The following is a 7,928-nucleotide window of genomic DNA, read 5'->3' as shown; positions in this document are numbered from 1 at the left end:
CTATTTACATCCTTTATTTCTGCCTCTCATATCAGTACAGAGAAACATGTCTGCACTCGACAACAGCAAGAAGAAACTCCACCCATGTACTTCCAGTACGGGTCATATGACACACACACTGAGCTAACATCCGGTGCTCAGTACAGAATGGACTGCCCCTTTGCTCCCATGGCAACAGTCACAAACATCCTGTCTGGCTTTCCAGCCACAAGCAGCTGACTGAGCTGCTGGAGCCTTTGCTTGCTGCAGCATTGGTGCTTTATGGTAACATACTCCCCCTAAAGTATCAATGCGTGCTGCGAGCAAAGCGTCATCCAGAGAAGAAAACAAATAGTTGTTATATGTATAACATTCCCCTGTTGTTTCAGTTCCACCCTTGGAACTACCCGCCACTGGTTTTACCAATGTACCTCTCTGGTTGTGTGACTTCGCATTACCTTGGTTAACAACTCTCTGTTGTGCCTTTGTCTCTGACTCAGACACAGCTTCAATCTGTCCTTGGTCGTTTACAACAGCAACATATGCAAGGTTAGCAAACTCCTTTGAATACCTCTTGGGTGGTACACCCTTTGTTGCTCTCTCAGACCTACGTAAGAGTTGCAGCTCTTCTCTGCTTTCTGGTTCAGCCTCACAACTCTCTGGAGAACCAGTACTAAGCTTAATCAGTGGTTCATCCTCTTCTTCTGAGGGTCTAGTCATTATTTGAGATTTCCTCTCAATGACTGTGACAACTGAGCTGTCTGAGCTATCGCTGTCATCATCAGTACCACTGAACTCAATAAGATCAAACTCATCATCATCATCATTGTCCTCTGTGGGAAAAGCGTGAACAATCACTCTCTCCTGTTCAGGAGCACTCTCTAGAAATTTTGTGAGAATCACCTGACCAGATTCAGACAAAATTACTCTGTAGAGACCTTTTTCATAACCTACGAAGATGCCTCTGGCATTCTTTACCCCACTTGGAGCTTCTGTTCTCACATGAGACCCGAAAACCTTAAAATAGGCAACAGAAGGTTTTCTATTAAACAGCTTCTCAAAAGGAGAACATCCCAACTCTGTTGAGACTTTTCTCAACCACACATGAAGATAGGACGCTAGCGACTCGGCCCAATATTCATGTGGTAAATGTGAACTAAGCAATTGCGCATGCATCCCTTTTTGCAACTCTTTGTTCACCCTAACACAGACACATTTCTTCCATGCTTCTTCGGAACTAGCAAGTTTGTGTCTTATCCCTTTCTCCTGCAGGAACCTCTGGAAATCCTGTAAAAGAAAAACTGGCTTGTCATCTGTGAAAAGACAATCAATGTTAGCATCATGCATACTTTTAACCTTGTCACAAAACTCCTGAAACTTTTCTAAAGTTTCCTGCGGTTTCTTCATCAAGTAAACCCAAGAATAATTAGTGAAACAATCAACACACACAAGGTAATATTTTGCACCGCCTCTAGATGGTTCTAGAGGACCAATCACATCAGCATACACCCGCTGAAATGCTCTGTCGACCTTCTTGGCCACCTTCTTGGTGTCCTCTTTGTTGGTCAGACCTGCAAGAGAAATTTCGTTAGAATCAGAAGTATTACATTTTATGTAATCACTTTGATCAAAAGTCAACAAATACAGTCCATCTTTCTCTTTGGCAGTAAGAAACAGTTCTCCATCTTTGTAGATCTTGCATCTTTTAGCATCATAGTACAGTTTTAGTCCCTTCTTTGCAATCTGCGAAGCACTCAGCAGACTAAATCTCAGTTCTGGAACCAGGTAAACATCGCTTATAGTCAAGTTCAGACTCTCAAGATACACAGTCCCAATTCCGGTAGCTTCCAGTTCTTGACCGTTGGCTTGTTTCACAGCGAAGCTTTGCTTCTTCAACGTCGAAAACAGTTCTCTGTGTGGGCAGAGATGCTTCGTGGCGCCGGTGTCGATTATGAATGCGTTCCCAACATCTGGCGTGGTTCCTTTCGCCATCATAGCCTTTGCAGGTTTCACCTGGCACTTGGTACGGCTTTTGCTTGACGCCTCAGGCTTCGTAGAGCTGTTCTTGGCTCCTTTTGACTGTCGCGGCTTCCTACAGTTCCGCTGTAGATGCCCAGTCTGTCCACAATTGTGGCATCGGACAGCACTCAATGCTACAGTAGCACCGGCAGTGGGAAGATTTGAACTCTGTTCTTGCCTCCCCCTGTCCTTCACTTCCAGTGCAGCAAGTCTGTCGTGTTCATTCAGGACGACGGCACACACCCTTTCCGCGGTCAGATCCTGAGCCGGTAGCGAACCAAGCTGACTGGCAACAACCTTGTAAGTCCTATTCAGGCTGTTTATCATCATGAAGCAAAACACTTCCTCCTGTAGACGAAAATTGCGTTCCACCATCTGTTGACGCAGAAACTTCATTTCCGTCAGGTGCGCTTGAACATCTCCATCAGGCGCTAATCTCAGATTGGTCAACTTCTCAAAATACAGCAACGCTGAAGAACCAGCATCTCTCTGATGCGTTGTACGCAGCGTATCCCAAACCTCTTTCGCATTTTCTAAATGCTGAATATGCACAAGCTGCGAGTCTGGCACACACAGAATTATAGCAGTCCTAACCTTCACATTCTGTGACTCCCAAGCACGCGTTGGTGCTGCAGGGATGGGGTTCTCAATCACCCCAAACAGCCTCTGATTCTGCAGCAGGGCCTTCATCTTTACAGACCAAGATGAATAATTGTCATTGGTCAGGAGGGGTGGAGAAGGCAAACCTCCCCCCTTCTTAGCATCCATTTTGAGTCCTTGCATTGACTCTAAACACAAGCCTCTAAAATCCAATAGCTGGCTTGTTTACACTCTTGACACCTGGCAACTCTGACACTGGCTGCGTTGGAAAGTCCCTTCCACCAGTTCGTGAGGACCTAGTCATAACAAAACTTTGTTTTCGCCTCTCTGAGGCATAGACTGACTGTCCAGCCCTCTCGAGTAACTTTCCATTTCTCCTCTCTGAGGCACAGCCTTCACTGAAGGGCGTTGCTTAGCAACAGCGCATAGCTCTCCTCGGACAGGAAACCACAAGAATGCCTGGAATGCAGGCCTCTTCTAAGTTGGAGCTGCTTTCCCACACACGCTCTCCGTGAAGCAGAGAATGAATCAATCTGCATTCACACTTTTAAGCCCTTAAAATCTCATACCTTGGGCATCGTGCCTTGGCTGTCAGCTTCTTCTGTTCAGCTTCTGGCTGCAGAGAATCAGCTTCTCCCATCAGGCTTCCATGGAGCAGAGGAGGACAATTCACCAGCCTCTCATGCAGATGTCGATGGATCGTAAAAAACAGCAACCGGCATCTGCTACCACTGTTGGAATTCTGCCTGGGTCAGAGGAATGTGCCACAGCGTAGGCACCGGCAGATATTCCTGTCGACCTCCCCGCGTCTCCACTCTGCTGATAAGCAGGCGAGGTCCCGGCGATTCTTCTCAGATGTGTGAGAGGAACACACCGTTCTTCCTCTCTCCCCTTTGGTGTCCCCCAGGGAGGGGAAAGAAGCAGACAGAAAACTATTTACATCCTTTATTTCTGCCTCTCATATCAGTACAGAGAAACATGTCTGCACTCGACAACAGCAAGAAGAAACTCCACCCATGTACTTCCAGTACGGGTCATATGACACACACACTGAGCTAACATCCGGTGCTCAGTACAGAATGGACTGCCCCTTTGCTCCCATGGCAACAGTCACAAACATCCTGTCTGGCTTTCCAGCCACAAGCAGCTGACTGAGCTGCTGGAGCCTTTGCTTGCTGCAGCATTGGTGCTTTATGGTAACATACTCCCCCTAAAGTATCAATGCGTGCTGCGAGCAAAGCGTCATCCAGAGAAGAAAACAAATAGTTGTTATATGTATAACATTCCCCTGTTGTTTCAGTTCCACCCTTGGAACTACCCGCCACTGGTTTTACCAATGTACCTCTCTGGTTGTGTGACTTCGCATTACCTTGGTTAACAACTCTCTGTTGTGCCTTTGTCTCTGACTCAGACACAGCTTCAATCTGTCCTTGGTCGTTTACAACAGCAACATATGCAAGGTTAGCAAACTCCTTTGAATACCTCTTGGGTGGTACACCCTTTGTTGCTCTCTCAGACCTACGTAAGAGTTGCAGCTCTTCTCTGCTTTCTGGTTCAGCCTCACAACTCTCTGGAGAACCAGTACTAAGCTTAATCAGTGGTTCATCCTCTTCTTCTGAGGGTCTAGTCATTATTTGAGATTTCCTCTCAATGACTGTGACAACTGAGCTGTCTGAGCTATCGCTGTCATCATCAGTACCACTGAACTCAATAAGATCAAACTCATCATCATCATCATTGTCCTCTGTGGGAAAAGCGTGAACAATCACTCTCTCCTGTTCAGGAGCACTCTCTAGAAATTTTGTGAGAATCACCTGACCAGATTCAGACAAAATTACTCTGTAGAGACCTTTTTCATAACCTACGAAGATGCCTCTGGCATTCTTTACCCCACTTGGAGCTTCTGTTCTCACATGAGACCCGAAAACCTTAAAATAGGCAACAGAAGGTTTTCTATTAAACAGCTTCTCAAAAGGAGAACATCCCAACTCTGTTGAGACTTTTCTCAACCACACATGAAGATAGGACGCTAGCGACTCGGCCCAATATTCATGTGGTAAATGTGAACTAAGCAATTGCGCATGCATCCCTTTTTGCAACTCTTTGTTCACCCTAACACAGACACATTTCTTCCATGCTTCTTCGGAACTAGCAAGTTTGTGTCTTATCCCTTTCTCCTGCAGGAACCTCTGGAAATCCTGTAAAAGAAAAACTGGCTTGTCATCTGTGAAAAGACAATCAATGTTAGCATCATGCATACTTTTAACCTTGTCACAAAACTCCTGAAACTTTTCTAAAGTTTCCTGCGGTTTCTTCATCAAGTAAACCCAAGAATAATTAGTGAAACAATCAACACACACAAGGTAATATTTTGCACCGCCTCTAGATGGTTCTAGAGGACCAATCACATCAGCATACACCCGCTGAAATGCTCTGTCGACCTTCTTGGCCACCTTCTTGGTGTCCTCTTTGTTGGTCAGACCTGCAAGAGAAATTTCGTTAGAATCAGAAGTATTACATTTTATGTAATCACTTTGATCAAAAGTCAACAAATACAGTCCATCTTTCTCTTTGGCAGTAAGAAACAGTTCTCCATCTTTGTAGATCTTGCATCTTTTAGCATCATAGTACAGTTTTAGTCCCTTCTTTGCAATCTGCGAAGCACTCAGCAGACTAAATCTCAGTTCTGGAACCAGGTAAACATCGCTTATAGTCAAGTTCAGACTCTCAAGATACACAGTCCCAATTCCGGTAGCTTCCAGTTCTTGACCGTTGGCTTGTTTCACAGCGAAGCTTTGCTTCTTCAACGTCGAAAACAGTTCTCTGTGTGGGCAGAGATGCTTCGTGGCGCCGGTGTCGATTATGAATGCGTTCCCAACATCTGGCGTGGTTCCTTTCGCCATCATAGCCTTTGCAGGTTTCACCTGGCACTTGGTACGGCTTTTGCTTGACGCCTCAGGCTTCGTAGAGCTGTTCTTGGCTCCTTTTGACTGTCGCGGCTTCCTACAGTTCCGCTGTAGATGCCCAGTCTGTCCACAATTGTGGCATCGGACAGCACTCAATGCTACAGTAGCACCAGCAGTGGGAAGATTTGAACTCTGTTCTTGCCTCCCCCTGTCCTTCACTTCCAGTGCAGCAAGTCTGTCGTGTTCATTCAGGACGACGGCACACACCCTTTCCGCGGTCAGATCCTGAGCCGGTAGCGAACCAAGCTGACTGGCAACAACCTTGTAAGTCCTATTCAGGCTGTTTATCATCATGAAGCAAAACACTTCCTCCTGTAGACGAAAATTGCGTTCCACCATCTGTTGACGCAGAAACTTCATTTCCGTCAGGTGCGCTTGAACATCTCCATCAGGCGCTAATCTCAGATTGGTCAACTTCTCAAAATACAGCAACGCTGAAGAACCAGCATCTCTCTGATGCGTTGTACGCAGCGTATCCCAAACCTCTTTCGCATTTTCTAAATGCTGAATATGCACAAGCTGCGAGTCTGGCACACACAGAATTATAGCAGTCCTAACCTTCACATTCTGTGACTCCCAAGCACGCGTTGGTGCTGCAGGGATGGGGTTCTCAATCACCCCAAACAGCCTCTGATTCTGCAGCAGGGCCTTCATCTTTACAGACCAAGATGAATAATTGTCATTGGTCAGGAGGGGTGGAGAAGGCAAACCTCCCCCCTTCTTAGCATCCATTTTGAGTCCTTGCATTGACTCTAAACACAAGCCTCTAAAATCCAATAGCTGGCTTGTTTACACTCTTGACACCTGGCAACTCTGACACTGGCTGCGTTGGAAAGTCCCTTCCACCAGTTCGTGAGGACCTAGTCATAACAAAACTTTGTTTTCGCCTCTCTGAGGCATAGACTGACTGTCCAGCCCTCTCGAGTAACTTTCCATTTCTCCTCTCTGAGGCACAGCCTTCACTGAAGGGCGTTGCTTAGCAACAGCGCATAGCTCTCCTCGGACAGGAAACCACAAGAATGCCTGGAATGCAGGCCTCTTCTAAGTTGGAGCTGCTTTCCCACACACGCTCTCCGTGAAGCAGAGAATGAATCAATCTGCATTCACACTTTTAAGCCCTTAAAATCTCATACCTTGGGCATCGTGCCTTGGCTGTCAGCTTCTTCTGTTCAGCTTCTGGCTGCAGAGAATCAGCTTCTCCCATCAGGCTTCCATGGAGCAGAGGAGGACAATTCACCAGCCTCTCATGCAGATGTCGATGGATCGTAAAAAACAGCAACCGGCATCTGCTACCACTGTTGGAATTCTGCCTGGGTCAGAGGAATGTGCCACAGCGTAGGCACCGGCAGATATTCCTGTCGACCTCCCCGCGTCTCCACTCTGCTGATAAGCAGGCGAGGTCCCGGCGATTCTTCTCAGATGTGTGAGAGGAACACACCGTTCTTCCTCTCTCCCCTTTGGTGTCCCCCAGGGAGGGGAAAGAAGCAGACAGAAAACTATTTACATCCTTTATTTCTGCCTCTCATATCAGTACAGAGAAACATGTCTGCACTCGACAACAGCAAGAAGAAACTCCACCCATGTACTTCCAGTACGGGTCATATGACACACACACTGAGCTAACATCCGGTGCTCAGTACAGAATGGACTGCCCCTTTGTTCCCATGGCAACAGTCACAAACATCCTGTCTGGCTTTCCAGCCACAAGCAGCTGACTGAGCTGCTGGAGCCTTTGCTTGCTGCAGCATTGGTGCTTTATGGTAACAGTTCTTTCATGTGTGGTTGGAATGTAAGAAAGTGAAAAGCTTTTGGGAAATGATATACAATGAAATGAAAAAAAAATGTTAAGATATACTTTTGTAAAAAGACCGGAGGCTTTTCTCTTAGGGATGGTAGGAAAGGATATAAGAAGAAAAGACTGTAAACTCTTTCAATATGCGGCAACGGCAGCCAGAATCTTAATTGCCCAGAAATGGAAACAAGAAGAAATACAGACAATAGAAGAATGGAGACCGAAATTGACAGACTATGTGGAATTGGATAAATTAACTGGGAAAATTAGATATACCAAAGACCAAAAGTTCATCGAAGACTGGGGAAAGTTTGTAGATTATCTGAAAAACATATGTGGTACGAACACAACGCTAGTGGGATTTCAAGAGGCACTGTAAAAATGGAGAAGTATTGTCAGCAGTAAATAGTGGGAGAAGTTACAGATAGGTAGCCGTGTTGGTCTGCCATAGTCAAAACAAAAAAATTCCTTCCAGTAGCACCTTAAAGACCAACTAAGTTAGTTCTTGGTATGAGCTTTCGTGTGCATGCACACTTCTTCAGATTCACACTTCTTCAGCCCCCCCCCCCCAA

The 7,928-nt window shown here is 46.1% G+C and overlaps 1 long non-coding RNA gene across 1 annotated transcript; it reads right to left on the bottom strand.

Moving 5' to 3' along the window:
* On the bottom strand, positions 1 to 7,341 carry LOC310705758. The gene is made up of 2 exons (XR_014525472.1): positions 6,123 to 7,341; positions 1 to 5,717 (listed from the first exon to the last, which is right to left on the bottom strand). It is a non-coding gene; the product is annotated as an uncharacterized lncRNA (long non-coding RNA).
* Positions 7,342 to 7,928: the final 587 nt, after the last annotated feature.

This window comes from Podarcis liolepis, assembly GCF_965112155.1.
Source record: "Podarcis liolepis genome assembly, chromosome: 4".
NCBI lineage: Eukaryota > Metazoa > Chordata > Lepidosauria > Squamata > Lacertidae > Podarcis > Podarcis liolepis.
The sequence above is the reverse complement of the archived record's forward strand: the minus strand, read 5'-3'. Positions and strand labels throughout refer to the sequence as shown.